The sequence below is a fragment of the Ambystoma mexicanum genome, chromosome 7p (genome assembly GCF_040938575.1).
Source record: "Ambystoma mexicanum isolate Mex_15411 chromosome 7p, UKY_AmexF1_1, whole genome shotgun sequence".
NCBI lineage: Eukaryota > Metazoa > Chordata > Amphibia > Caudata > Ambystomatidae > Ambystoma > Ambystoma mexicanum.
The window spans coordinates 659,874,001-659,901,882 of record NC_090939.1 but is presented as its reverse complement, the minus strand read 5'-3'; the positions used below and the strand labels follow the sequence as shown (position 1 = coordinate 659,901,882).

The following is a 27,882-nucleotide window of genomic DNA, read 5'->3' as shown; positions in this document are numbered from 1 at the left end:
AAGAGCATCTCACAATGCACTGTAATATCAGGAGGAAAACCAGATATGGGTAACCTGAGTAAGCTAGCCAATCAAATGTGTCATATAGCATAACCTGTGCAGGTCGGTGGGCAGTTTACCTAGTTGTAGTCTGGCAATTTAGATGTATGGTGATTGCATGGAAACAGATCAATATTCTTTATGGGGACAGAGGGTAAATTAAGGTGAGATTGCCAGCAGGAACCAAAATAATATTTTGTGCAAGGTAGTGAGAACTAAATGGTGCACCCAATATATCACAGTGTGAAGCTAGACAAGACATATTTCAAAATGCTTATTAAAATGTATAGGTGGGAGTGAATGTAAATTATTTGGCACTTAGCAGATAGGTTGGTTCCAGTGTGGGACTTAGTTTTGGATGCTGGCATGGTGGTTGCATGATAGCATTTCGGGAAGTCTTTCTGGGAGAGTGCAGGATCCGCTGGCTGTCTTGTCTGTGCTCTGACTGGTGGCCTCTTTTGGAAAGGTCAACAAGTAGGAAGAGGGGGATTGTGCAGACTATTACTTATGGATAGGTAAGCAGTTGGGAGAGAGATGATGTGCAGAGACCTAAGGAGAAAAAGTGATTGATAAGCAGTAGTGACACGATATAGGGAGATGGGATAAAGGGGCCAGAAAAGAGATTGAGAAATCAATGCAATGGGAGGCGACATTAGCGATTGTGGTGGTGCATGCAAAAACTGCGGTTGAGGGGGGTTGGAGAGCCAGGGGGCAACCCACAGACACCAGGCAGCCGGTAAGTTTAAAGTGCTCTGTTTGATCAGGGAAATGGATCTCCACAGAAAATATGTATAAGAAGTGACACAGGGGGAAGGGATTAGCAGCTCCGGGAGAAGGGTCGTCATTCAAGAACTCCACCATTATAATGAACAGAAAAACGCTAAAGAAAGCAACAGTGGAATTGCAACTATCAAAGAGTATAGTTTATAAATTGTAGGGATAAAACCACATAGAACCAGATGTGCAAACAACAAGGGAATAGAAATAACACTTACCAGACAGACAGGACTCAACCTGGCCTAAAGTGACAGAGGGGTCAGGGCTGGTCATGCAATCTGCCCTGCTCCTGAGGTCTGCTGCACCAAAGCTGCTAAGACTGTGGTGTGGCTCCTGTGAGAGGTCAGAAATGAGAGGAAGTCACAAAGTTGGAGTATTCTCAAAATCAGACTAAATGGTTGGATGAAGGCCTCTCTATTCCTGTCCTAAAGAGAGTTTCCCTAGTAGGAAACTAAAACTAAAGATCAGTCTGTGTCAAGTCATAAAAACGTGTAAACTGTCCTTGCGTCCAAAACAGACTAATCTGACCCTCACACTAGAAATGATCAACTAAGGGTGCAAGGAAACATCTTTAACTTATGCTTGGCAAAAAAGTGTCCATAATCAAAAACAAATATATCAAACACGGAAGCAATTTTCCCCAAGGAGAGAGAGATCTTTGGATCCAGACGGTGGTTCCCTTCCCATGGATATTTAGGTAGGATGTTTGAAAGTTTCTCTTTGAAGTGATTATTTCTTGAGGCAGAAGAGTCTTTTTCAAACAATGGTTCCTTTAGAATGGAAAAAGTGTTTGGTCTTTCAAACAATAATTCCTTTAGGATAGCAACAAATGCCTCTTTCAAACAATAGTTATTTCAGGATAGCAAAAGTGTCTTTGTTATACTTCTGTACCAGGTGCTTTGCAAAACAGGCAGGTTTCTTTATACAATTTTGATGGACCTCCTGGCACATCCCCTGCCAGGAATCCTTGTAAAGTAAGTATGTTTCTTTATACAATTTTGATGGACCCCCTGGTATACTCGGCTGGTATACTCCCCTGACGGTCCCCTATGGCTTTGGGAAGTCCCACCAGTGTTTCGTAGCATTCCCGAACCGTTGCACGTTGTTGCAATGAAGCTTCCCCTCTGGGACAGTCTCAGTTGCTCTGCAGACTTTCCTCTGGCTCTCCCCATAGCTTCCAGCTCACCCGCCGGCGCTTCTAATCGCGACCAAAGGCTGGTGCCTGTCAGACCTACTGCGTCTCTGGTAGCTCTGCTGCTGCTGCCGGTATTCTAATGGTTCGCGGCCTGTACCTGCAGCGTCTCTCCTGGTCTCTCTCCACTCCAGTAAGTAGCTCTTGTAAGCGCAAGCTGCCCTATGGAGTTGTCTGCCTTCTTGTTCTCCTCTGGTACGGTCCCTCCTCATACTGCTTCCTTCACCTGCTCTCTCTACAGTTCGAGTGTGGACAGCATCTTTAAATGTCACGCACACTTGTGATCTTTCAAAACAAATTGACCACACATTCAGATTGTAGTTTTCTTCAATCTGTATTAACTCCTCACTTCTCTTCTTCGTCACAGTACTTGAGGCATTATGGGAGTTCACATAGTTTCAACAGTGATATTGTTTAGGACTTTTACTCAAGAAAACATTACAAACAGGAGATGTTTGGTTAGAGTGCTCTGTGTGTGAAGTATTAATTGTATCTTGACTAGAATATTTTCCGGGAAGGGATTTCTAGGTTTTACAATGAGAGGGATTTATATGGTGACAACAAGTCATCAAGCACTTAGAATCTATGAGGTCTTCTTCTCTAGTAAGGGAAGAATACCTGGTCTCTTCGGATGGGTCAACACCTCTCCCCGACAGTCGCCACCTCCCATGTGATCCTCCCTTATAATACCAGCCCCAAGGTTAGGATCAGCTAGCGGCTGCCATCCCCTGGCCACATATGAGGAGATCTTTGACGGGGAATCAGTAATGACTCAACAAACGCCCTTCAGCTGAAGATGGCCACAGCTAGTGGCAGATACACCACCACAGAGACACTTGTACTGGTATACACCACTATGTCTGGAAAAAGTGATTATGTAACACTACACAGCGGTAAGCATTATCTGGTGGTACCCTGCTTTAAGCTCCGTCTTGGAGAATTACATGGTCTGCTCCAAATCTGCCACTATATCCCCAATAGTTGGGGGTTGGGTGGTGCTCCCTTTTCATGACCTTGTTCGTGAGGTGCAGGTCTACACATATACGCACAGAGCCAGGCTGTTTCAGTTTAGTCACAACAATTATTGGGAAGAACCACAGAGCAGTTCATGGCACCCTTTCAATGATGTTGTATTTCTATAACTTGTCTAGCTGTTTAAAGTGTAGAAATGGCTCCAGGACATACCCTATAGCATTGATATGGAAAACCAGTATGTAAAAACTCAGACACTTGGATTCCCTAACGAAATTACATAATCAACATGAATACTCAGAACCACTCTGACATTGTATAATTGCAGACATAAGATATACTCCATGTTTGAGAACAGGTCTCTCTCTAAGAATGTTTTTCTTTTCTATAAGTCTTTCTTGCCAACTGCACTGATGTTATTGTTATAAAATTCAATAAAAAGAATGGCTAAAAAAAATACCTTGTCCAGCTCCTGCTCCACTTTCTTGTTGGAGATGGTAGGGAACGTGTCTGTGCTTCAGTGCCACAGGCTGAGTAGTGTCACTGTTAAGTAATCTAATAGGTCAAACCTTTTAACATCCTACTCTTCGCCATGGCCTAGGTTTTGTGGTAGCACAGACTTCTATCAACTTAAGGATTTTGTCTATATGGGGGACACTCTCCAACTCGAATTCCCAAGAGCAGCCAATTTTGAGCATATGTTAGAGCAATATACACAGTTCTCTTAAAACAAGTCTTTTCAGTTTAGCTTAGCATAATAGTAACCCTAAATGTGTCATGAGCTTCATTGAGGAGGGTGCAGGTAAATGCCAATTGCCTTAGACGAGCATGAAAGGAATTGTGAGGCTCATGTTCCAACTGCTTTGCATCCCTCCGAGTGAAAAGTTCATAGTCAGCATTGACTAATGGGCTGAAGTATGTAGCCAATGCCTCCTTGTCAGCTTTATGAGTCATCTGTAGGTGCAGGGTATTAAATACCTTATGGACTGCTTTGACAGCAGTGTATGGCAGGGTTGACCTTTTTGTGGCATCACCGTTCTCTTTCATGGCAGCGACCCATAAAATATAAAATTTCTCCTTGGGTTATATGTGGAGGTTTGATCTGGACGGGGCTATTCTTCCTCCACTGCCAACTACCAAATTTCCTTGTCGCTCATAGTGGCATTCCCGTTTAGCATGTGCTGTACAGCTTGGGTCACAATTGGGGATGACAGCTGGCAACACAAAAACAGCAGGTAAATTGGTGCTAGACACGACCAGCACAATGTCCATTCCCACCAAGCCTCTGATTTGTCAATTGTGTAGGTATTTGTATGCCCCTAGTGGGAAAAACCCCTGGAACTGAAGAAAAAAACATTCATGGAAGTGCAGGTCTAAACCTGAAATCACAGATTGGGGTACACAGGTACTCACAAGAGTCACTACTCTTATCGCTTAGACATGACTGAAGTCAGCACACATCCACAGCTTTTGCAAAGTGCTCATTTGCCACTTTTTTTGCCAAACGCTGTTAGTACAATGAACAGCGATATTTATTGTTGCAATTTAAGTTGGAGGACTTGTGCCTGGCTTCCTTTGCAGAACATTCTCAGACTTTTGGCTCTTTGGAATTCAGTATTAAAAGCACATGGTCCTGGCAGCTTAACGTAAGGTATTTACTCTGCAGGTTTGTCCAGGGGAAGATCGCCCAGTACCCATAGTGAGCATAGATGGGACATTGTTAATGCAGTCCAACATGCAGGTGCACGGCAGGGTGATATCTGACAGCAAATCCTGTCAATTTTAAAGGCAACCACCATGTGAATTGCAACCTTCATAGTCTTCACAACATTTTCACTGATTGTTTTCATAAGTATTAAGGATGTGGCCCTGGATGCAGGTTTTCTCCAGCATGTGGTTTGGCGTGGATTCACATGCTCATTAATATTCCGCGTCGTCAGACTGGGAATCAGTAAACAACTGCCTTTCTAGCAATACCCAATCACTGTAGACTGGGTCATACTGCACCCATGCAATGACAATCGTCCCCCTAAAACCCCTCCGCTGGCGGCCATCTTCAGATTTTTATCGCACGCTTTGGTGCTGGGAGCCCTATATAGTTGTTCTACGAGCAAAACTTTATTTTTGCATTTTTTTATGAAAAATCATCTGTTTTTGGTCAAAACATTCTGTTTTGCTGTCTGCTATCCAGTCCGGCAACAGGGCTCTGTTCGCCGGTGAAGAATCGACACCTAAAGCGTCAGATGTTTGTAGTCAAGGCCTACGTCCGAAGAGGGCAGGAGGAGCCTGTTTAGGCTCTGCGCCAGATGTGGCTTGCGCAGCGTGTATGTGGAAGACAAGTACTCGAGGTGCCTGTATTATCTACACCCCGATCACAACGAGGTTGACTGCCAAATCTGTCGGGGGTTCCCTGCCAAAACGAAGAGGGACTGTTACTGCAGACTGGTGGCTGGGCTGAAGGAGGAGAAGGGTGCGGCTCATGGGAGTTTGCAGGCTTTTTCCAGATCCGGTCGTCCTCTCGAACATTCTCCCTCCCGTAAGAGGTTGAGATTCGCCGAGGAGGCCCTCTTGCAGGAGACCCGCGCATCCGACAAAGGTCGCTGCTGGTCCCCTCACCTTCGCCGTCGACGTCAAGCTTGCCGGTGAGTGGAGTTTCATCTGGAAAATCGTTGTCTTCATCGAAGCATGGCGTTTCTTCAAAGCATAAGACAAGCACGGAACCTTGCAGTGAAGTGGCAAGATCTTCTTCTAAACACTCATCATCGGCGAGACCGTCGGCGATCCACGGATAAGAGTCCCCAACAGTGAAACCTCCAGTTACCACTGCATCAACGGTGAGACCCCTGTCAATGCCTACCACATCGAGGACCACTCTGTCGGCTGTGAGAGCGCCCACGACAACTCAGTTGACGACTACATCGACGAATATTACATCCGCAAATATTACATCCGCGCCTTTGGCAACAACACTTGCGACAATGATCATATAGGAGAACCGTCCTTCCTCCGCCTCCTCGACCAACGACTGCCGCTCCAACCACGACTACAGGTCCTGTAACCGCGACTGCACAGTCAGTAAAGTTCCCAATCTCGTCTCTTCCTCGAAAAGGGCAGCAGGATAAGAGAAGGGAGGACCCAGTCAGGGTAATTTACAGTTCTGAAGAAGAATTGCAGGAAGGCTATGTATGAGACCTAGAAGAGGTCGACCCCCGGATTCAACCCTTGACTGAGCATTTTCGTCTGGTGGGATCATTGGAGGGCACTGGCCCGTAGAGAGACACACCATCAGCCTCTAGAGATTTCTCTCTGGACATCTTAACTACCCTACACACTCTTGCAGCGGAAATACTAACAGTGCATGCCTCCAGAGCTGGCTCTCTTGGAACCCGCTCCGGAGGACAGCCCGCCAAGACCAAGGCATGTTCCTCACACACGCATACCTGTGCCTAGACAAGCAACACCACTCAAAGTGGAGGACCCGCCCCTGACGGACATGGCAGCGTAGGATACAGCGGAGGATACGGAATAAATTTGACAACTTCATAACAGCTGATGACACACCGCTAAATGCTGACGATACCCCCAGGGCGTACCATCCAAACGAAGTGGGTTCCTTCCATTCCATGTTAGCAAGCGCATCCACCTTGTTTAATTTGGTACACGAAGAAAAGAAGCGGGGATTCCTGTATGAGAGGAGAGCCTCATCCAGAAAGATAATAACATCAATTCCACTCCTGGACGACATGAGGGTGGAGGGTATGGCCCTTAAGAAGGCCCCGAACTCAGCTCCACCTAGACGGGATAGGCTGAAAAGAAGTACAGGCTTCCAGACTTGGCACCCAAGTTCCTAAGATCCCAGCCGTCCCCAGACTCTGTGGTCTCAGCTGTAGCAAGCAAGAGGTCGGCGAATCCACCCTCTAAGTCTCTGGTTCCCCCAGACCAAGAGAGCAAGAAGATTGACGTCATGGGCAAGCGCATTATATATACAGTCGCCTCCACAGTTAAAGCTGCAAATGCCCTGGCAATACTGGCCCGCTATGATGGAGAGCTATGGTATAAACTGGGCCCAATCCTTGATTTTCTCCCCGACAACAAGAAGACGGAGGCCCTAGCTCTATTTCAGGAAGGGGAGGTAGCGTCGGATCGTGCCATCACAGTGGCCCCAGATGTGGCAGACTCAGGCTTCTGGCGAATGGGTAAGGGAGTTCCTCTGAGAGGAGAAGGATGGTTCAAGGCCACAAACTTCAGGCCGGACATGGAGTCGAAGGTCGTCGATATGCCCTTCGACAGGGATAACCTGTTAGTCAAGGCGGTGGACGATACATTGCAGGCAATAAAGACGAACACAGAAACGGCAAGGTCCCTGGGGACCCTTCAACAACGGCAAACATCGTCCTTTCGTTCTTACAGTGGAAAATTCAGACCATCTAAAGGCTACCCAACGACCTCCTTCCGCCAGCCCTCCCGTTCTTCATCACAAGAGTCATACAGAGGCCGGTTGCAAGCTTTTGGCGGGGGAGCGCAACGCTGGCGTCGTCCGCAAGCTAAGGTGCAAATGCCCAAGCAAGCCTGACCAGGCACAGAGCCCGGACCCCCACTTTTGCACCCCAGTTCGGGGGTCGCTTAACACAATTCGTCAAGGAGTGGGAAAACATCACCACCAGTGAGTGGGTGCTAGACATAGTGCACCAAGGGCACACCCGGAAATTCGAACACAGGTGTCCACACATTCCTCCAGTGGCAATGAGGGAGCTGCAAATGGAACAACTGCTGCAGGAAATGCAGGCAATGCTGAATAAAGGGACGATAGAACCAGTTCCCCCACACTGCCGAGGCGGCGGAGTATACTCCAGATACTTCCTTATGGGAAAGAAGTCAGGAGGGTGGCGACCAATCCTCGACCTGCGGTGCCTCAACAAGTACCTAAAGTCTCTGAAGTTCAGGATGGTCACATTACAACAGGTACTCGACCAGCTGGAGAAAGGGGACTTCATGGCGACCTGGAGGATGCCTATTTTCACATTCTAATTCATCCAAAGCACAGAAAGTACCTACGCTTTGTGGTCTTGGGGCGTCATTACCAATTCAAGGTGCTTCCCTTTGGCCTAAAATCAGCGCCAAGAGTGTTCACAAAGTGTCTGCCACCGGTTTCCGCCCACCTGCGCCTCCAAGGTATTCATGTCTACCCATACCTAGACGACAGGCTTGTCTGATCCCCTACTCAAATGCTGGCAGTGCAGCACACCAAGGAGGTCATTCACCTCCTAACAGTTCTGGTGTTTTTCATCAACTATTCAAAATCCTGCTTGGGGCCATCACAAGACGCACTGTTTCTGGGTGCTCGGCTCAACCCGGTGGCATACCTGGCATTCCCTTCAGAAGAGAGGGTGGCGTCAATACTGGGCAAGGTCGTCACCTGATGATGACAGAGGTCACAAGGGTCTGCACCATTAAGTCGCTTTTAGGGATGATGTCGCCCTGCATTCCCCTGAGTCTGTTCTGCAGGCTTTAGATGAGGCCGCTACAAGAATTCCTGGATGCCAGTTGGCTTCAGGTCACAGGCAAGTGGACAGACAAGATTGCCCTCAACAAGAAATTCAGACAATCCATTTGCTGGTGGGGGAAGCGCAGGCACCTCACCCAAGGGGCCCTGTTTCAAGCCCAGCCGTTCCAAGCGACAGTCACACAGACGTCTCCCTGGATGGATGGGGGGCCCACACCAGCCAGTCCCACGTCAGGGGGCTCTGGCATCCGGAGGGGAAAACCCTGCACATTAACGTTCTATAGCTACGGGTCCTGTGCTGGGCTCTAAAATCCTTCCGGCTGCTTCTCCAGGGACAAGTGGTGAGGATTTTCACAGACAATACGACCACAATATTCTACATCCGGAAGCAGGGAGGAACCCGCTCTCCGGCTCTCTTGATGGAAGCACAAGCCCAGTGGCATTGGGCCATTCTTCAGGGCATGTTCCTCATACATTTCCACCTGGCTGGCATCAAGAACATGATCGCGGACTCGCTCATCAGGGAGCTGTGCACCTGCCACAAATGGAAACTGCAGCAAGCTTGGACATCACATCTTTTCAGCATACCTGAGATTGACCTGAGATTGACCTGTTTGAGACAGCAGCGAATACGAAATGCCAGCGGTTCGCCAGCAGATTTGCCCACCCGGGGAGCATAAAAGACATGTTCTCTTTCACGTAGGAAGGCCTCTTCATTTACACGTTCCCCCAGTATCAATGCTGTCACGTGTGATCAACACTCTCAACCGCTGCCGCAGCAAGATGATCCTCATCGCCCCGGCATGGCTGCAGCAAATCTGGTACATGAAACTTCTCTGCATGGCGATGGCACCAGCTGTCAGGTTGCCCCCTCTTCCAGACCTCCTGTCCAGGGAAGGGGGATCCATCTTGCATCACAACCCAACTTCACAGAACCTCATGGCTTGGCTCCTGCAGCTCTAGAATTTGGACACTATGACATCCTCCTGGACTCCAGGAAGGTGCTGGCAAAGGCTAAGTGCTCCAGTGTTATAGCCACAAATGGAAGCGATTCACAATATAGTGCAGAGCCCAAAGGACCGTTCCTCTCCAGGTCACAGCTCCATAACTTCTACCATACCTGCTATAGCTCGCCATGTTGGATTTGGCGCATGCATCCATCAAGGTACATTTGGCCACCATTTGACGATACATACGCTCGCCAGGCAGAGCGTTGTTGTGGTCGCACAGACTAGTCTGTAACGCTCACCTGATTCCCGTAGAGGCGCCGGTCTTGACTGGGCGTATACCGTATCTTCAAAGGTGATGTGTAACACACGGCTGGCTCTTTGGGCTGGACCTCTGTGCACTGTATGCCTGACTCGAAGGGTAAGATGTCTGCAGATAGAAAATATGGGATTAAGGAACTGGGTTATTGAATGTCTCTCTCTTCTTCCCTTTCTCTTCTCCTGTAGAACCCCAAAGGTTAACGCTCTCACCTTAGGTAAGTGAACGCCGTGCTCTCCATCTGCCTCGGGGCAGGGTGCTGTAACCAGTTACTTCACTGGATAAGGGGAGCAGGCCTCTTGACTTCAGAGGACTGCTGTCCGTCGTTTACTGCACGAACGGCAAGTTTCGAGTAATTCTAATGTCTTTAAAGTCTTTAGTAATGATGTTTCTTGTTTTGCAGGGTTCCGGCGATGGCGGATGACGGGCTGAAGTGAGTTGAAGATGGAGCCCGTGTGATGAATAGAAGCGCCTGGAAGCACGTAAGTAAGCGCTTGTTGCCTGCTTCACGATGCGCTCTAACTGTCTTTTTATTTTGCAGGTACAAGTTCGGAGCGGCTGCAGGGGGCCGGAATACCCACTGGGTTAGATGTGGAAAGGAGTAATGGCACGTGAGTATTAAAGTTCCCCAATGTCTTTAAACGCACCTTGTTTTGTCTTTCAGATGCGGGATGCAGCGCCGAAGGCCTCCGGAGCGTGCGAAGAGTTGGTAAGCTTTTGTCTTTCAGATGCCGGAATGCAGTGTGAAGACCTCCGGAGCGCACGAAGAGTAGGTAAGCCTTTGTCTTTCAGATGCCGGAATGCAGCGCGAGGCGTTGGTGACAGCCGATGGACTAGGTAACTGAAAAGCTGTCACTGAAGACCGTAATGCTAACCTGTTCTTTCTTGTCTTTATAGGTGTTGCTGAAGACTGGATTCAGGATGGTATGCCTTTTTCCTTAGGCCCAGGATCAGATGCAGAAGACACGATGAGCGTTCTGCTGCAGAGGATGCAGAATAACGCAAAGCAAGATTCATCCATCGGGTGTGGTTTAAATAGCCTCCTGTAGTGCTTAGGTGTCTCCTTCCACAGCCACGCCTAGGTAAGAAAAGAGTTCCTGCTTTCCAGAAGAGTTCCAGTGTTCTGAATCTAGGATCTAGGGAGTGGCTCCTGCCCCACCCAACAGGAAAAGTAGTTCCAAACAGAAGAGGATCAGAGGCTCAACTGGCAGGCAAGTAAGCATCATGGTCTTCTGCAGGTAAGTCCACCCAAGCATTATGAGCCCGGCGCTTCCAGCGCTGGGACTGGGCATATTTATGAGCCTGGTGCCACTGGCGCCAGGACTGGGTCCAAAAGGTCCCAATTGGGACTGGTTGGCACTCGGAACCTGGGTTATGGATCTGCTTCCAAGGGAGTTGGGAAAACCCTGACCTTTTGGAAGCAGAGATCATGACAGTACCCCCCCTCAAGGCCCCTCCCAAACCGGGCTTCTCTGGGGGTTTTGGCTTGTCAGGAAATGTTCGGTGAAATCTTTTGATTAGGCGAGGAGCGTGGACATATTCAGCAGGTTCCCAGGATCTCTCTTGGGGGCCGTAGCCTTTCCAGTCAATTAGGTAAAATAGTTTAGATTTGGAGATCTTGGAGTCCAGAATGCTTTTGACTTCAAACTCGAGTTCTCCATCAACTAGGATAGGTTTTGGAGATTTAGTTAGTCGGGTTTGAGGTTGCACGGGTTTTAATAGAGAGACGTGGAAGACCGGATGTATCTTCATGTGCGGGGGCAAGTCCAACTTGACTGCTACTGGGTTTACTATGGTAGTGATGGAATAGGGACCAAGGTATCTTGGGTTGAATGTGCGTGGCCCTTTTAGAGGTAGATATTTGGTGGATAACCAGACTTGATCCCCTACTTGATATTGAGGGGCTTCCTTCCAATGTTGATCTGCTCCTTTCTTGTATTGTTCTTTAGCCCTTTGAAGGTGAGAAACAGCTTCCTTAAAGGCTTGGGTGATTGTAGAATGCAGGTAGTCTACTGCTGGTGTTTCAAGATCTTGGAGGGGATCCAACTCCGAGGTTCGAGGGTGACTGCCGTACAAAAGAAAAAACAGGGTTTTCCCAGTTCCCGAATGGACAGAGTTATTGTAGGCATATTCGGCTATCCAAAGGATGTCTTTCCAAGTTTTTTCAGTTTGTTGCAGCATGCAGCGTAAATACTGTTCCAGAGTTTGATTGGTCCTCTCGGTTTGTCCGTCGGTCTGAGGGTGGTGACTGCTCGATAGTCTCACATCAATTTGAGCCGACCGACAGCAACTTCGCCAAAAATGAGAAATAAATTGACTACCTCGATCCGAAATTAGAACCGAAGGAAAACCGTGCAGTCGGACGATGTTTTCGAGAAATTCTCGGGCCAGAGTTGCTGCTGTTGGCAAGCCTTTGAGCGGAATGAAATGCGCCATCTTGGAGAATAAGTCCACGATTACTAGAATCGTATTGTATCCGGAACATGGAGGTAGATCGGTGATGAAGTCCATAGAAAGCGTATGCCAAGGGCGAGGTGGGATGTCAATAGGGCGTAAGAGGCCTGCTGGTCTTTCCTTTTGACTCTTGTTTTGGGCGCATACTCCACAGGACATTATAAAGTCTCTGATATCTTTTTTCCAAGACGGCCACCAGAAGTAGCGCTTGATCTTTTCTGAGGTCTTGGCCATACGGGGATGTCCTTCCATTAAAGAATCGTGATAACAAGAGATTACTTTTTTCTGTAAATCTGTGCTGGGTAGGTATAATCGTTCTTGGAAATACAATAAGTTGTCCTTTACTGCAAAGTCCTTTCCCTGCAGATGCCAATTCTGTATGTCTGCTGGAGTTACAAGTTGCCTGGCTTTATCCTTAACTTCCTCTATGGATTCTGTGGCGATTACACCCAGAATTCTTTGTTCGGGAATGATTGGTACAGGTATAGGGTTGATCAAGTGTTCTTCCACTCCCATCCGAGAAAGGGCATCAGCTTTACCGTTCTTTGTACCAGGTCGATAGGTAATTATGAAGTCAAACTCGGCAAAGAATAATGCCCAACGGAGTTGTCTAGAGGATTGGGCTTTTGCGGTTTTCAAATATTGCAGGTTTCGGTGATCCGTAATCACAGTAACGGGTGTGTCGGGCCCCCAGCAGATAATGCCGCCAAGCCTTAAAGGCAGACTTGATAGCCAGAAGTTCCTTGTCAGTAATCGTGTAATTGATTTCAGGAGGCGAGAATTTGCGGGACCAAAATGCCACGGGATGCAACTGATTGGTTACCGGGTCCTTTTGTGATAGAACTGCCCCCATGGCAAGGCTTGAAGCATCAGTTTCCACGATGTAGGGGAGTTCGGGGCGAGGGTGTTTTAAGATTGGTGCAGAGATAAATTTAGTCTTCAAATCCTGGAAAGCTTGTTCCGCCTCGGTAGACCATTCAAAACGTTTGTTTTTCTTTAACAAGGCAGTGATGGGCTGGACTATTCGAGAGAATTCGGGGATAAACCTGCGGTAAAAGTTAGCGAAGCCTAACATGCTTTGCACACCTTTTACGGAGGATGGTGATGGCCATTTGAGAACTGCATCGACCTTCTTTGAATCCATACGCACTCCGCCAGGTGATAATATGAATCCCAAGAATTCAACTTCAGTCACGTTGAAAACACATTTTTCCAACTTAGCGAAAAGTTTGTGTTGACGCAATCTTTCGAGGACCATTTTCACGTGTTTCCGATGTTCAGATTCCGATGAAGAATAAACGAGGATGTCGTCAATGTAAACAACAACACACACATCTATGAGCTCTCTGAGGACATCGTTCATAAAATATTGAAAGGCGGCCGGGGCATTGCAAAGTCCGAAGGGCATGACCTGATATTCAAATAGCCCATACTTGGTGCGGAAGGCCGTCTTCCATTCATCGCCCTCTTTTACTCGTACCAAGTGGTAAGCTCCTCTAAGATCCAGCTTTGTATATATGCATGCTTTTCTGACTTGGTCCAGGAGTTCAGGGATCAAAGGTAACGGATATCTATTCTTAACGGTGATCTGGTTCAGGGAGCGATAATCTATACAAGTTCTAAGGTCTCCTTCCTTTTTTGGAACGAAGAACAAAGCTGAAGAAGCAGGGGACTTGGAAGGACGAATAAACCCATTTTCCAGGTATTGATCCAGGTATTGTCGAAGGTGAAGGTTCTCAGGCTCGGTGAGGGCATAAATTCTACTACAAGGAGGAGTAGATCCAGGTATCAGGTCTATCTGGCAGTCATAAGACCTATGAGGAGGTAGAGAGTTAGCCTGATCCTTCCGGAAAACATCTTGGTATTCTAGGTATTCGGGAGGTAACTGGGGAGTCTCTGAAGAAATTGCTGCCAGTGCAACACCAGGTGGAGGGTGACACGTAGAGACACATTCTGGAAACTGGACCGTTCTTACTCGCCAATCGATCAGAGGATTGTGTTTCTCTAACCAAGGTATTCCTAGAATAATCTGAAACTGAGGGGCCTTGATCACATCGAACACAATCTTCTCATGGTGTCCATCTTGACTTACTAGCGTCACCTCTTGAGTGGTATGCGTTACTGGCCCGGAGGCTATCTCCGTACCATCCACCGTAGTAATGACGTCCTTTACAGCCTTGGGACAAAGAGTTAGATTCATCCTCAAAACCATTTCATGATCCACATAATTGCCGATGGCACCGCTGTCGACGTAAGCTTCAATTGCATGTAATCGATCCGGATTATCAGGGCTAATGAGGACCATAGGTATCACGAAATGCGAGGTTACTGAACTGGTTTTCACGCTCGGCAAGAGGACCTCTATTCTTGTCGGGCGAGGTCGTTTCCCTGCTCAGAGTTTGTAACTTTGGTAACTGCAGCTCCTACTGCCTTCTTGGCAGGTTTCACCGGACAGTCTCGAAGAAAGTGCCCTGAGTTTCCGCAATAGAGGCATAATTGCAACTGTTTTCTCCTTTCCCGCTCCTTTTGTGTTAGAGGACCTTTCAGACCCCCTATTTGCATGGGTTCCCCGGAGTCTACTCCTTTGGAAGGAGTTGGCGGTTTGGAAAATACTCGAGCATCAAACTTGGAACGATCGGCCTTCCTGTTCTGCAGTCTGTGATCTATTTGAACGACTAAGTCTATATAGTCCGAACAATCTTGTGGGGGATTCACTACTTGGGCTAACACATCTTTGAGCTCTCCACGTAGACCTCTATAAAACAGCGTAATCCTTTTGTCCTCAGGCCATTGAGTTTCCACTATCAGTCTGTTGAAAGACGCAATATAAGCCAAAAGGTCTTGATTACCTTGTCACAACAAAAGAAGCTCATTGTCCAAGGCCTGCCCCTGTGAATGTCTTGCGAACAGTTTTTCCATACTGAGCTGAAAAGCTTGAAAATCATGGAGGACCGGATCATCTTGATTTACTAGAGGGATCGACCAGTCTGCCGCATTGCCACTAAGGTACGAAAGCACGAAAGCTACTTTAGCTTGATCAGTTGGAAAGGCTGCTGGCCGGCATAAGAAATGCAACCGGCACTGATAGATAAATACTGCAAACCTCTTTGGGTCACCAGAAAATCGTTCGGGCGGAGCCAGAGGTACATTCCCAGGTAGGTTGATCTGCACTGGATTCATAGAGGATGTAGAAGGAAGATTTCCCCCAGATGCGGGTAACGGGGTCTGTCCGGCTTGTGACTGTAGCAATTGTCTAGCGAGATCATCTGTTCGCTCCTTGGAAATAATCAGTTCCCTTCTTAGAGCGTTCGTTTCCTGACGGGCTGCATGCACTTCTGCCCTTAGTTCCCCAAGTAACTGGGCTAGCTGGTCGGTATCCGAGGTTTCCATAGCGCCTGGACGGGAGTTTTGTGGTAGGCTTTGCGTTCTGTAACGCTCACCTGATTCCCGTAGAGGCGCCGGTCTTGACTGGGCGTATACCGTATCTTCAAAGGTGATGTGTAACACACGGCTGGCTCTTTGGGCTGGACCTCTGTGCACTGTATGCCTGACTCGAAGGGTAAGATGTCTGCAGATAGAAAATATGGGATTAAGGAACTGGGTTATTGAATGTCTCTCTCTTCTTCCCTTTCTCTTCTCCTGTAGAACCCCAAAGGTTAACGCTCTCACCTTAGGTAAGTGAACGCCGTGCTCTCCATCTGCCTCGGGGCAGAGTGCTGTAACCAGTTTCTTCACTGGATAAGGGGAGCAGGCCTCTTGACTTCAGAGGACTGCTGTCCGTCGTTTACTGCACGAACGGTAAGTTTCGAGTAATTCTAATGTCTTTAAGTCTTTAGTAATGATGTTTCTTGTTTTGCAGGGTTCCGGCGATGGCGGATGACGGGCTGAAGTGAGTTGAAGATGGAGCCCGTGTGATGAATAGAAGCGCCTGGAAGCACGTAAGTAAGCGCTTGTTGCCTGCTTCACGATGCGCTCTAACTGTCTTTTTATTTTGCAGGTACAAGTTCGGAGCGGCTGCAGGGTGCCGGAATACCCACTGGGTTAGATGTGGAAAGGAGTAATGGCACGTGAGTATTAAAGTTCCCCAATGTCTTTAAACGCACCTTGTTTTGTCTTTCAGATGCGGGATGCAGCGCCGAAGGCCTCCGGAGCGTGCGAAGAGTTGGTAAGCTTTTGTCTTTCAGATGCCGGAATGCAGTGTGAAGACCTCGGGAGCGCACGAAGAGTAGGTAAGCCTTTGTCTTTCAGATGCCGGAATGCATCGCGAGGCGTTGGTGACAGCCGATGGACCAGGTAAGTGAAAAGCTGTCACTGAAGACCGTAATGCTAACCTGTTCTTTCTTGTCTTTATAGGTGTTGCTGAAGACTGGATTCAGGATGGTAAGCCTTTTTCCTTAGGCCCAGGATCAGATGCAGAAGACACGATGAGCGTTCTGCTGCAGAGGATGCAGAATAACGCAAAGCAAGATTCATCCATCGGGTGTGGTTTAAAAAGCCTCCTGTAGTGCTTAGGTGTCTCCTTCCACAGCCACGCCTAGGTAAGAAAAGAGTTCCTGCTTTCCAGAAGAGTTCCAGTGTTCTGAATCTAGGGAGTGGCTCCTGCCCCACCCAACAGGAAAAGTAGTTCCAAACAGAAGAGGATCAGAGGCTCAACTGGCAGGCAAGTAAGCAGCATGGTCTGCTGCAGGTAAGTCCACCCAAGCATTATGAGCCCGGCGCTTCCAGCGCTGGGATTGGGCATATTTATGAGCCTGGTGCCACTGGCGCCAGGACTGGGTCCAAAAGGTCCCAATTGGGACTGGTTGGCACTCGGAACCTGGGTTATGGATCTGCTTCCAAGGGAGTTGGGAAAACCCTGACCTTTTGGAAGCAGAGATCATGACATAGTCAAGGAGTTCCTAAAGGGCCTCTTCAGAACGTTTCCGCCTACAAAGGTTCCTGCCCCAGTTTAGGAATTCTGCGTGGTGCTTACAAGGCTATTGGGGCCTCCTTTCGAACCTTTGCCTCAAATTTCTCTGAAGTTTCTTTCATGGAGGACCGCTGTTTTGGTGGCCATCACGTCGGCCAGGCAGATCGGAGAGATCCAGGCCTTAGCTTGCAAACAGCCATACCTATCCTTCCATGCTACAAAGGTGGTGCTGAGAACACATCCATCCTTCATCCCAAAGGTCCCTTCTGAATTCCACCCTAACCAACCTTTGGTGCTTCCAGTCTTCTTTCTGAATACTTCGTCACCCACTGAGTGGTCGCAGCATACGCTGACGTTGCTCGTGTCTTAAAATTCTACGTGGCACACACACAAAAGCTTTCCGGAAGACATCTCAACTCTTTGGTAATTTTGGTCCTGTGAATCATCGGAAGCTCTATTGGAAACCTCCATATCCAGGTGTCTCTTGGCTTCAACATGCACTGTCACTGTCAGGTCGGCCAAGAACCCACTCCACCAGAGCCATTGCTGCTGCTTCGTGGAGGTCAAAGCAAAAACAAAGAGGTGATGGCTGGAAGGTTTAGAATGAATCTTAACCACTGGCATTGCTCTGGGCAACCCTCCAGACCATCGTTCTTCGCCTGCCAAGCCATTACAGAAGGGAAAACACCATATGCAAATCAGGCCTAGTCCCACCCCTAAAAGGGGCAGTCCAGCCCGAACTGATAGGTCACTGAGGAGGCCCAACAAGGCCGAAACATTTCTGGGGTTGCTTGTGTTTCCGTGCAGAGGGGACCTGGCCTAGCATTCGGGCTGGGCTGCTACGATTGGTGGCAGTACCTGACTGATTTGCATATGGCTGGACCCCTTTTGCAATGGCGCAGACGGGCTAAAAAACGGTGGTGTGGTAGAGTGCCCAGAGCAATGCCAGTGGTTCAGATTCATTCAGAACCTTCCACCCATCTCTTTTGTGCTTACTGCTACGTGGAGGTCGACACACACCTTTGTGAAATTCTACTGTGTCGACAGGGATTCCAGGGAGAAGTCCAGAGTCGGCCAGGCAGTGCTGCACAACCTATTGTGAGTCTGTTCCAAGGGTAATTGCATTGCTTCTGTTGAGCCTTGCCACCCGATGTGGTTGTGTATATGTTCCTCTGTCTAATCATATTCATGAGCATGTGAATCCATGCCAGACCCATGCTAGAGAAAGAGCAAGTTACTTACCTGTAACTATTGTTCTCCAGCATGGATCTGGCATGGATTGACTTGCGAACCCTCCCTCCTTCGCCGCTGTGGCTCTTCTGGGTTCATACTGGCACCTTGGGTGCTTCGTATCTCAAGTTGGTCACCAGGGGAGGGGCTTAGGGAGACGATCGTCAGTGGATGGGTGCAGTATGACCCAGTCTACACTGATTGGTTATTGATAGAAAGGCAGTTTTGAGTTAAGGCAACACTGCTTTCTTTTTACCAAGGATTCCCAGTCTGAAGACGGGGAATATTCATGATCATGTGAATCCATGCCAGACCCAGACCGGAGAACAACAGTTACGGGTAAGTAACATGTTCCTTCTAGGATGGCTCCCGGGCTCACACTAGTGTTCTTCCATCGGGTGAGCTGAATTTTGACAGGGCATGAATGTTGCAGCAGTTGGTACCATGCCCATTGTTGGTCCTGATGGGAATTACTTATCATGTTCATAATAGCTTGCAATGATTAGTGAGTTTGGTCTTAATGTTAGCAAGCATGGAGTGGCCAAGATGACCTGGCTCTGGGAACATCCGCTCAGCCACTAACAGTGACAGAAGGGCATTCCTTATGCAATCATCTGGATGAAACCTGACAACCCACCCCCCAGAAACCCCGTGTGTATGGCTTGGTTTCTGATGAACTAAGGTACCCTAAAACAGGTGGTGGACTTCCATAGAGCTTTTCCAGGACCTGGCTCAAGCAACTCTGCAGAAGGGGAAGAATTTGAGTGGTCACAAACTGGCTCCGAAAAAAGGGGGTGAGGTGTAGAGGACCTTCCCATGTAGATTGCAGTTTGAATACCAAGGGACCTTTTACAGCGTAACGAAAGAAGAGGAAGCTGCAGCGCTAATGGAACAAGGGGAAGGTGATCAGCGGAGGGAATCGTCCCCAAGACAGAATGTCAAAAGAGAATGAAGCAGGCTACAGGGCAGCTGGAGGAGGGGTCATCCATACCCAAGAGGAAGAGGCGAATGCATCCCGACGATTACTTTATAGGATTAGGGCTGGTCTCTTGTAGAAACAGCAATGGAATATTCTAGGGAATGGGAGTTATAGGTTTGGGCAGGGGGGGGTTCTGTGGGGGTATGGTGTAAGCCGCTTAGCGGATTGTGGAAATATTCGGGTTCTTGAGTGGGGTAGGCGGAGGGCAGGATTTTTGAAGAATTCAAACAGGTAGGGGGACTGGGCAGTGCCTCCTGAAACTGACCACTAGATATCGGGTCAACGAGTAGGTCTTGTGGAACGGGATTATGGTGTTATTTTTGCATTGTTTCAGGTCCCTATCGCTGTTGACAGGTAGTTCATTTTATGTGATTGGTTATGGTGTTTGGCGACACCCTGAGAAGAGAGGAAATGGGTACTGGCTTGCAGTTCTTTGGAGTTGGCTTTATTTAACGGCGCAGGGAAAATCGAAAGGTTTTGGGTGAATTGGGCTTCATGACCCTGAATGTTAGGGGTCTCGGCTCCCCCTCCAAGAGGCGCTCGATCCTGAGGGGATTGGGGAAGCTGAAGGCATCAGGTGCGTTTCTTCCGGAGACGCAACTGCTAGCAGGGGATGAAAGGAGAATGAAAAACAGATCCTTTCCACAACAATACTTTGCTAATAGAGGGTGCAAAAAAAGAGGGGAAGCAATTTGAGTTGCCAATATTCTTGGTTTCATTTAGCAGGCTATTTATAGGGATCTGGAAGGGAGGTACTTGCTCATTAAGTAGTCAGTAAGATAGCTCAGCGAATTGAGCGCTCGTTGCTGCAATCTGATCGTGATCTGCAGGTTGCGGGTTCAATTCCCGGAAAGGCCAACTCAGTCTTTCATCCTTCCGAGGTCAATAAATGAGTGCCAACTCCGGTTGGGTGATATTGTATGATACGATAGGATGTAAATATGTTCTCTGTAAAGCTCTTTGGCGAAAGTGCTATATAAATGACACATCACTATCATTAAGGGGCTTATCGAAGATCAGGTGTACACGCTGGTTCGATCAGGTTGTTTCCTACGACCCCAATGAGCAAAGGGATCAATACACAAGGGCGGTCTTAACCAAATTGCGTTGGATGTGTGAGGGGCAGGTAGTAATTGGAGGAGAGTTCAACTGTGTAATGGATCCATCCGGTGGTTGGGAATGATAATAGAAATCGACAAGAACTAGCGAAATTGCTTATGGAACTAGGGTTGATAGAGACTTGGCGTTCTTTTAGACACGGGAAAAGGACTACACACACACAGGGGCTTCTCAAGGATCGGTATGATTATGGTGTTTCTGACATTAGTGCCTAAGAAACTATCGAAGGAAATAGGGCTCCAGTGTCTTTCGGATCATGCGCCGGTCCTGCCGCGACTACAAACGGATAGTACCTCGGAGAAAGGAAGGGTGTTGTATATGGAGGAGGTGATCTAGAGATACTTCCAAGAAAATGAGGATGGGGTAATGGATTAGAGAGTTATATCAGATGCAGGAAAAGCAGTAAATAGGGGGGGGGGAATTTATAGGTCAAACTGCAGCGTTCATGAAGGCCTGGGAGTCTATGCAAATTACACTAGAACAGGCAGTTGGAGAGGCAGAGAGGGCACATAAACGTAAGAGGGCACTTTGATCATTACGAGAATTAATTAAAGGATCTTGTCAGTTAGAAGCACATTTAGCAGACCACTCTGCCCAATTGTTAATTCAGGCGAAACAATCTTATTATGTATGGGGTAATAAGGCAAATAGTTTGTTATCATCAAAATTGCAGAGAAGGAAAAGGAGGAACTACATCATGGAATTAAAATATTAAGGGGGTGACATGGAGAAAGGAATCAGTAAAAATGCAGATTATGGATTCCTGAAAAGGAGGAACTACATCATGGAATTAAAATATTAAGGGGGTGACATGGAGAAAGGAATTGGTTAAAATGCAGATTATGGATTTCTTTTATAGGTGGCTGATGGAAGGGGGGACGATAGATTCTGGAAACTGATAGATTTTTTGCAAAAGGTTAATTTGACTAAGGTATCATTAGAGGATAAAGAATTTTTGGAAGCTCCCATCAGCCTTCCGAGGTGGGGAAAGCAATAGATGTGCTGACTCACAATAGAGCTCCTGGGCCTGATGGTTTAGGAAATGGCTACTATAAGTTTTTTTTGGTTTTTTTTTTGGCTGGTACAGTCCTTGACTAAATTATGTAATACCATACAGGCTAAGGGGGTGGTATCACAGGATCTGGGCTTTGCTATTCACACCAGGCATATAGCCGGCGGTCTGTGCAAGTTACCGGCCGATCCCTCTCCTCAATGGAGACGCTAAATTATTAGCAACCCAACTGATGCTGATACTTCTAAACATTATTAGTCTGGACTAATCAGGGTTTACAGCGTGGCTTAACACACCAGACAACATAAGGGGAGCGGTGTGGGGAATCCTGCAGATCCCTCGCCAAAACCCTGCCTAAAGTCTCCTGCTAGGTGGCCAGGAGAGGGCAAACGCTTCCTTATCCCAATCCTTGGGGTGGCGTACTGCGGGAGGATCCCCTGGGTGGAGACAAGGCCCAGGGTAGTGAGGAGATTCCATGGAATGAGGAACTGTATTTCTCCTCTGAGAGGGATACTTTTACCACCAGGTCAGAGTTGACTTATTGTCACTTTAATATATCTCAACCCCCTAGTAAGACTGAAATGGTGAACTCCAAGGTTGTAACACCGCAACATATTATATCAAAAGAACAGGTCTTTTGTATCCCCAAAAATAAACATCTTCCTCATTGCCAAAAGTATTCAAACAGGAGTGATGGAAATGTCCCAGAACCCCACAGGAACTGAGATGAAGAAGAGGACTGACAAGGTATGTAGAAGTAAAGGACAGGCAAGTAGGCCTAATGGTCTTTGCCATGGTCAGGGAATTAACACTAAGAGCCTGCACATGAAGTCAAGTGCCCCAGCTGAGAGGCATATCAGGCTGCAGACTGAAGGAGTTTGAGGAAGGACCAGGAGCTGGAATGCTGGAGGTAGAAGGAGAAGAGCATGAGGCTGGCAGTTAATGAGGAAGTGTGATCACAAGAGACGCCGGGACGAGAGAAGAGCAGATTTCACCTGCCGGTTCTGGTTGGTCCTGTGTTCACAAACCCTGCTTTGCCGTGGCTGCACTGAGAGAGACGTGCTGAAGTAGAAGGTCTTCCCATATGTACCTAGTAACTGTGACTGCAAAGCTAAGATTGTGCTGCAACCAGAGGACTATGTGCAGAAGCAAGCCGAGGGATAGAGGCGTGAAGGAGACCCCAGACACCCGTGCTGCACAGGGTTGTGGGTCCCAAGAGTGTCTGACGTAGGAGTAGCAGGAAGAAAAGTCAGGAAGTGGAAGCAGCCCGCAACTTCAGTGTTTCTGGAGCTGGTGAGTCAAGCTCCGTATTGTGATTCACTGAAAAACCCTTGCCGGTAACTGTAATAAGCTCAATTATAACTTGCGTAGAAGTGGGAGCGAGTTAAAGTTGTTTGTTGCTGTGAAAAGTCTTAATAGCAAAGGGAATGTATCATTAACAGCAAAAGAAATGTATCATTAACAGCAAAAGAAATGTATCACATGCACATTTAATGCAAGTCAGAGTGCTCGCGTAAATGAAAACCTTTCCTTCTTCCATTGTTGAACTATATGGCCCTCATTACGAGTTTGGCAGTAACCATGCCGCTATTGGCGGCATGGCTGCTGCCGAAATCGCGTCGGGGTCCGGGTTCTCGGAATGAGGATTTACCGGGCCATTCCGAGTTCGGAAGGCCCGGTAATTCCTCCTTCCAAGGACCCGGACACGGTCCTTCCCCATTCCCATTTCAGCCCCCATAGGGCTGAATGGGAATGGGAGAGGGAGCAAACAACAGGCCATTACGAGATGGCCCGTTGTTTGCTCCCTCTTCCCCTCGCGGGACCCGGTAAGCACACCTGTTTTTCCCAGGCATGCTTACCGTGTCCCGCGAGGGGAACTCGTAATGCGGCGGTACGGAGTGAACGGCGCCAGCACCTTTTACGGCGCCGTTCACTCCGTACCGCCAGGGTCGTAATGAGGCCCCATGACTTTACCGGAATGGTCGCGTGTCTTCAATTAAGAGGGAGAACGCTGTTCCAAACCACTCAGAAAGTTAAAACTGACCTTCACAAATTGTTACAAGAACTATTACTTCAAAGAAAGGTAGCGTATGGTTCTTTATGAATGAAAGGGAACGCAAGTTTTTACAGTTCTTTGAAATTCAAAATCAACATCAAAGAGTGGTCGCGTTTACCTAATTCTGTTTCTCTTGTGAAAACAGAGTCTTGTAATATCCAGAACAAGTATTCTGTAATTGTAGACAGCCCTACAAATACAGGGTGTATAGTCACTTTTACTAAAAATGGGCAAATACTACCAACAAAATTAAAATAGGAAGTAAAAATACTCCCATAAAAAACTGGAAACAGACAAGTATAATCTTGTCCCCCTGCCTTCACCCATACAGCTCCATGGATATGTTTGGAGCAGTAATGCCCAGTATCATCTGATACAAGGGTGACAAGGTTATCCAAAGCTGGAAAAGTGGCAATACAGCTTTGGGGTAGCTTCTCGAACCAAAGATGGGGAAGGGAGCTGGGTGCTTGTAAGACGATTATGTCCACAATCTGAAATGCTGAGACTATTGACGCTGAGAGAGAAGCAGTCTGGAAGCAAAGGCATATAGTAAGACAGACAAAAGAGGCTGCCCTTTTCTTATGACGTAAGAAAGGAGAGTGCCATGCCTACCTGTGAAGGTTAAAGAGTCTTGTTTTTAAGTTGCCTAACAATCATAAAGTACCAAGTTGAAGCAGAGTTAACAGAACTGTGGTTGTCTAATATTGTCAGAAAATGCAGTTGAAGGTGGTTGAAGCAGTAGCACACTGGGCAAAGGAGCCTGCCTCCCCACTGACAGAAGTAGAAGGGGGTTGTCAAGAGGAAGGCAACACCCTAAGAATAAGCATCCTAACAAGTTATACTAAAGATGCTGCAGAGGTTACAACCTTATGGACAGTTGTTGAAGCAGAAGTGGTACTTTTGTATTTGAACTGTGTCAAATCCATCTTGAAAGGAGGTTATCCAGGATTACCATTGGTGCTGTTTTCTTTGCTGGAATTGGAAGGGGAACTTTTCAACAGACGGATAAAGAACTGCTACCAGTGGATTTTTGTTTGGGTGACATTTTGTTTCTTTTGGGAACTCTGGAGAACTGGTTCAAGACTTTCTTTTGGAACTCTCAAGTACTGGTTCAAGACTTTACTTTTCTTTGTTAACACTTGGAGAGATTGTTTTTGGACATTCCCGGAAAGGGGATCTACCCACGGCAACTAAAGTTCGTTCCAAGTCATTGGTTATTTGGTAATCATTTATTTATGTTGTTTATGATATACTTTGAATGTTTTGTTGTTTAGTGTGAGGGACAGTTTTGTGTATGCTAGGAGAATTTCCCTTAGAACCTAGACTAGGTAGGGAACTCCTTGGTAGAGTAGGTTTTGTTAGGTTTTCTTTGCACTTTTTGCTATCAATAAAATGTCTAACACTGAGAAAACCACAAGAAGTTGTCCACCTCGAATTACTGACCCCTCACAGCGGTCAGTCTCATTGGCTGGGCTGGACGAGCAGGTCAGAGAATGTCAGTGGCAGCGTTAGACGCTAGGCGAGCGTTTGAAAGCATGGAATTGGGGTATTTGCGGCAAACGCTAGAAGAATATGGTTTGGTCCTGTGTTTACTCTAGTGGTGCTGGCAAACTTTCAAATCCTGAACATGAGAATTAATTTAAATAGTACGCTGTTGGCCCCAATTGCTATTAAGTGGTGCATGCAACAGGGATGCCTGCTTTCACCTCTAGTTTTCGCGATGGCGATCAATCCAATTGCATGTGTGATGAGAAAAGACTCCATAATTGAAGGCATGCAGTGTAATGGGAGGTCTCTTAAAATCACATTATATGTGAATGATGCCCTGTTCTTTTTGCGCAACACGGGTCAATCTTTACTGAGGGTTATGGAAATCTTACAGGACTTTGGATAAGTCTCTGTATTTGTGATAAACTATACGAAATCAAAGGCTCTTAATGTATCATAGGACCCTGAGCGGGTGAAGGAATGGAGTAGGGAGAATCCTTTGATTTGGGTACCGGAGGATGTGGAGTACCTGGGGGTGCAATTAATACCCTGATATAAGGATCTCTACAAGGCAAGCATTCCGCCTCTGTGGGATAAAATAAGGGAGAATCTGAATTGATGGGACCTGCAAGAGCTGTCATGGTTTGCAGAAATTGCGGCAATCAAAATGACGCTCCACCCTAGACTATTATATGTGTTCCGGGCCCTCCCGATCAGAATCCCAGCGTTAATGATCCAAAAGTTACAAAAGGACATGTTTGTCGTTATATTTATGCTAGAATGGTCATTGCAAACGGGGATGAAGGGGTGGTGTGAGGTGGAGCAAGGAGCGACGTCCATCCCATTAGCATTACTCCCGTTTCTGGGGAGTGCTGCAAGAGAAGCTGTGGGAGCACTGTTAGACACTACCATGTGATCAATATGGTATTGGAATAGAGCATTAATACTAAAAGGTTTGACACAGGGATTGGGCCTGTTATCTGCTGTCTGCTCTAGTTCGTACCTGTGAAGGTCGAGAGCTTTTGGGGAGGATGGGAAGGCGGGAAATCAATCCGATTGAGAGATTTATATAAAGAGGGTGGTACCACTCATTTGAAGAATGTAAGACCCAATTTAAACTAGTGAAAAAAGAGCGCTTTCGTTATACACAATTAAGGAATTGGATAACTAATTGTGGGGTGAAAGAAGCTGGTACCAGACCACCAGGGGAAATATAAATATGAAGGAGGGGGGGTGTACAAAGGTGTTTCAAGGTTATACAAACTGTTGGATGATACCTCACCAGGGGATAGACTGCCAAATATGGACAGGTGGGAGAGAGAACTAGGGGTTCACAAATTCAGAGGAGTATTGGGGACAAATATGGGTGACAGCACATAGGTCCTCCAAATGCACCTCAATTAAAAAAATCGGCATACAAGATCTACTTTCAATGGTACCAAAAGGCCCTCCCTCCCCCAACACATTGATAGAATAACCAGCCGCTCATACCCCCTTTGCTAGAGGGAATGTGCAGAGTTGGGGATCTTGGCCATATTTGGTGGTTCTGCCCATGGGAGCAAATGTATTGGAAGGAGATCCTAGGTCATATCAGAGACATAACTGGTATTATGTTACCTATGAATCCCGGGATTGTGGTGTTGAGGGCAGTGGCGTAAGGGAGTTATGCAGGAAGTGGGGCCTTGGAAGTATTGATTACTCACATCTTGACCGCAGCGACACTGGTAATTGCCCAATGTTGGAAATCAAATGCGGATCCTATTATGGTGGCATGGTGGGGGAATATTTGGAGAATTGTGGCCATGGAGAAGGTTTGTACATTAGCAAACAGTGACTACCAAAAAATCCTTAAACTATGGGCTCGCTTTTATGAGTTGGTGAAAGATAAGGAACATGTATTTCATAGGCCAATGTTAATGAAGGACTTGTCCATATTATTAGTAGTGCACGCATGTGCTTGGTAGGGGAAGGGACTTTAGTGCGTCGAGTAGAGGGGAGGAAATGGGGGTAAAGATTTAGGATGAGTAGCCGCTAGAGGACTGTGAGTCAGGCAGGTTTCCAAGGTTAGGTTATTGTTTATTTTGTTTAGGTTCAAAAGTCCAGGAGTGATGAGGATGATGATGTCATTGGGGGGAAATGCTTTGTTAAGTAATGTACGAACATGCTTTGTGCACACGTCTGGCTCCTGCAAGATAAATAAAGCTTTAAAAAATAAACGGGTGAACTAAGGTGTTTTTCCACCATCCTGTAAAATGCTTGTGTCAGTGCGCCCAAAGAATCTATTCCTCTCTGTTGCTAGTTTCGTGTAACTCTGGTTAATTCGACTGTTCACTAATTGTGCTCACTCCTTCAGTTTTACTGTTCTACTGGTTGTGGAGATGTATTCAGGGACTCTTGGATACTCTAGATTTCGAGAATGCCAGACCGTATGTTGTACTATTTGGTATGAATTGTGTTTTTGTTTGATAAAGATTTGAATAATAAAAAAAAACATTCTGAACATGAAAGCGCAAGTTGAGACTCAATTTGTGGGCAAACTTTTATATTGGCGCAAATCTACATCTATAACCCCATCAGGTAATTGTTCCCATTAAAACATTGGACTTCTCTTGTCCTCGCCGGTGGGCTAAAGCATCTTCCAACAGAAAATAAGCATGGTACAAAGAGGCAAATTATTATTAACATTAGAAAATAGAAAGATAGGAATGCATTGAACAGGCTCCCAGTATTTCAACATAGAAATGGTGTGTTAATTGAAAGAAAACTGAACATGCACAAGTTTTTTTTAGTACTGGAAAGGCAAGGACACATCTTGAGTGGATTTAAAATCTGTATGGGGAATAAATATGCAGTCAAAGATGCGAACAGGATATGCTTGCCTGTCCT

At 47.0% G+C, this 27,882-nt stretch overlaps 1 protein-coding gene across 2 annotated transcripts in view; it reads left to right on the top strand.

The window, feature by feature from the left end:
- RFX8 (regulatory factor X8) overlaps positions 1 to 27,882 on the top strand; it is a 1,087,262-nt gene that overhangs the window by 992,544 nt on the left and 66,836 nt on the right. The window lies entirely within an intron of this gene.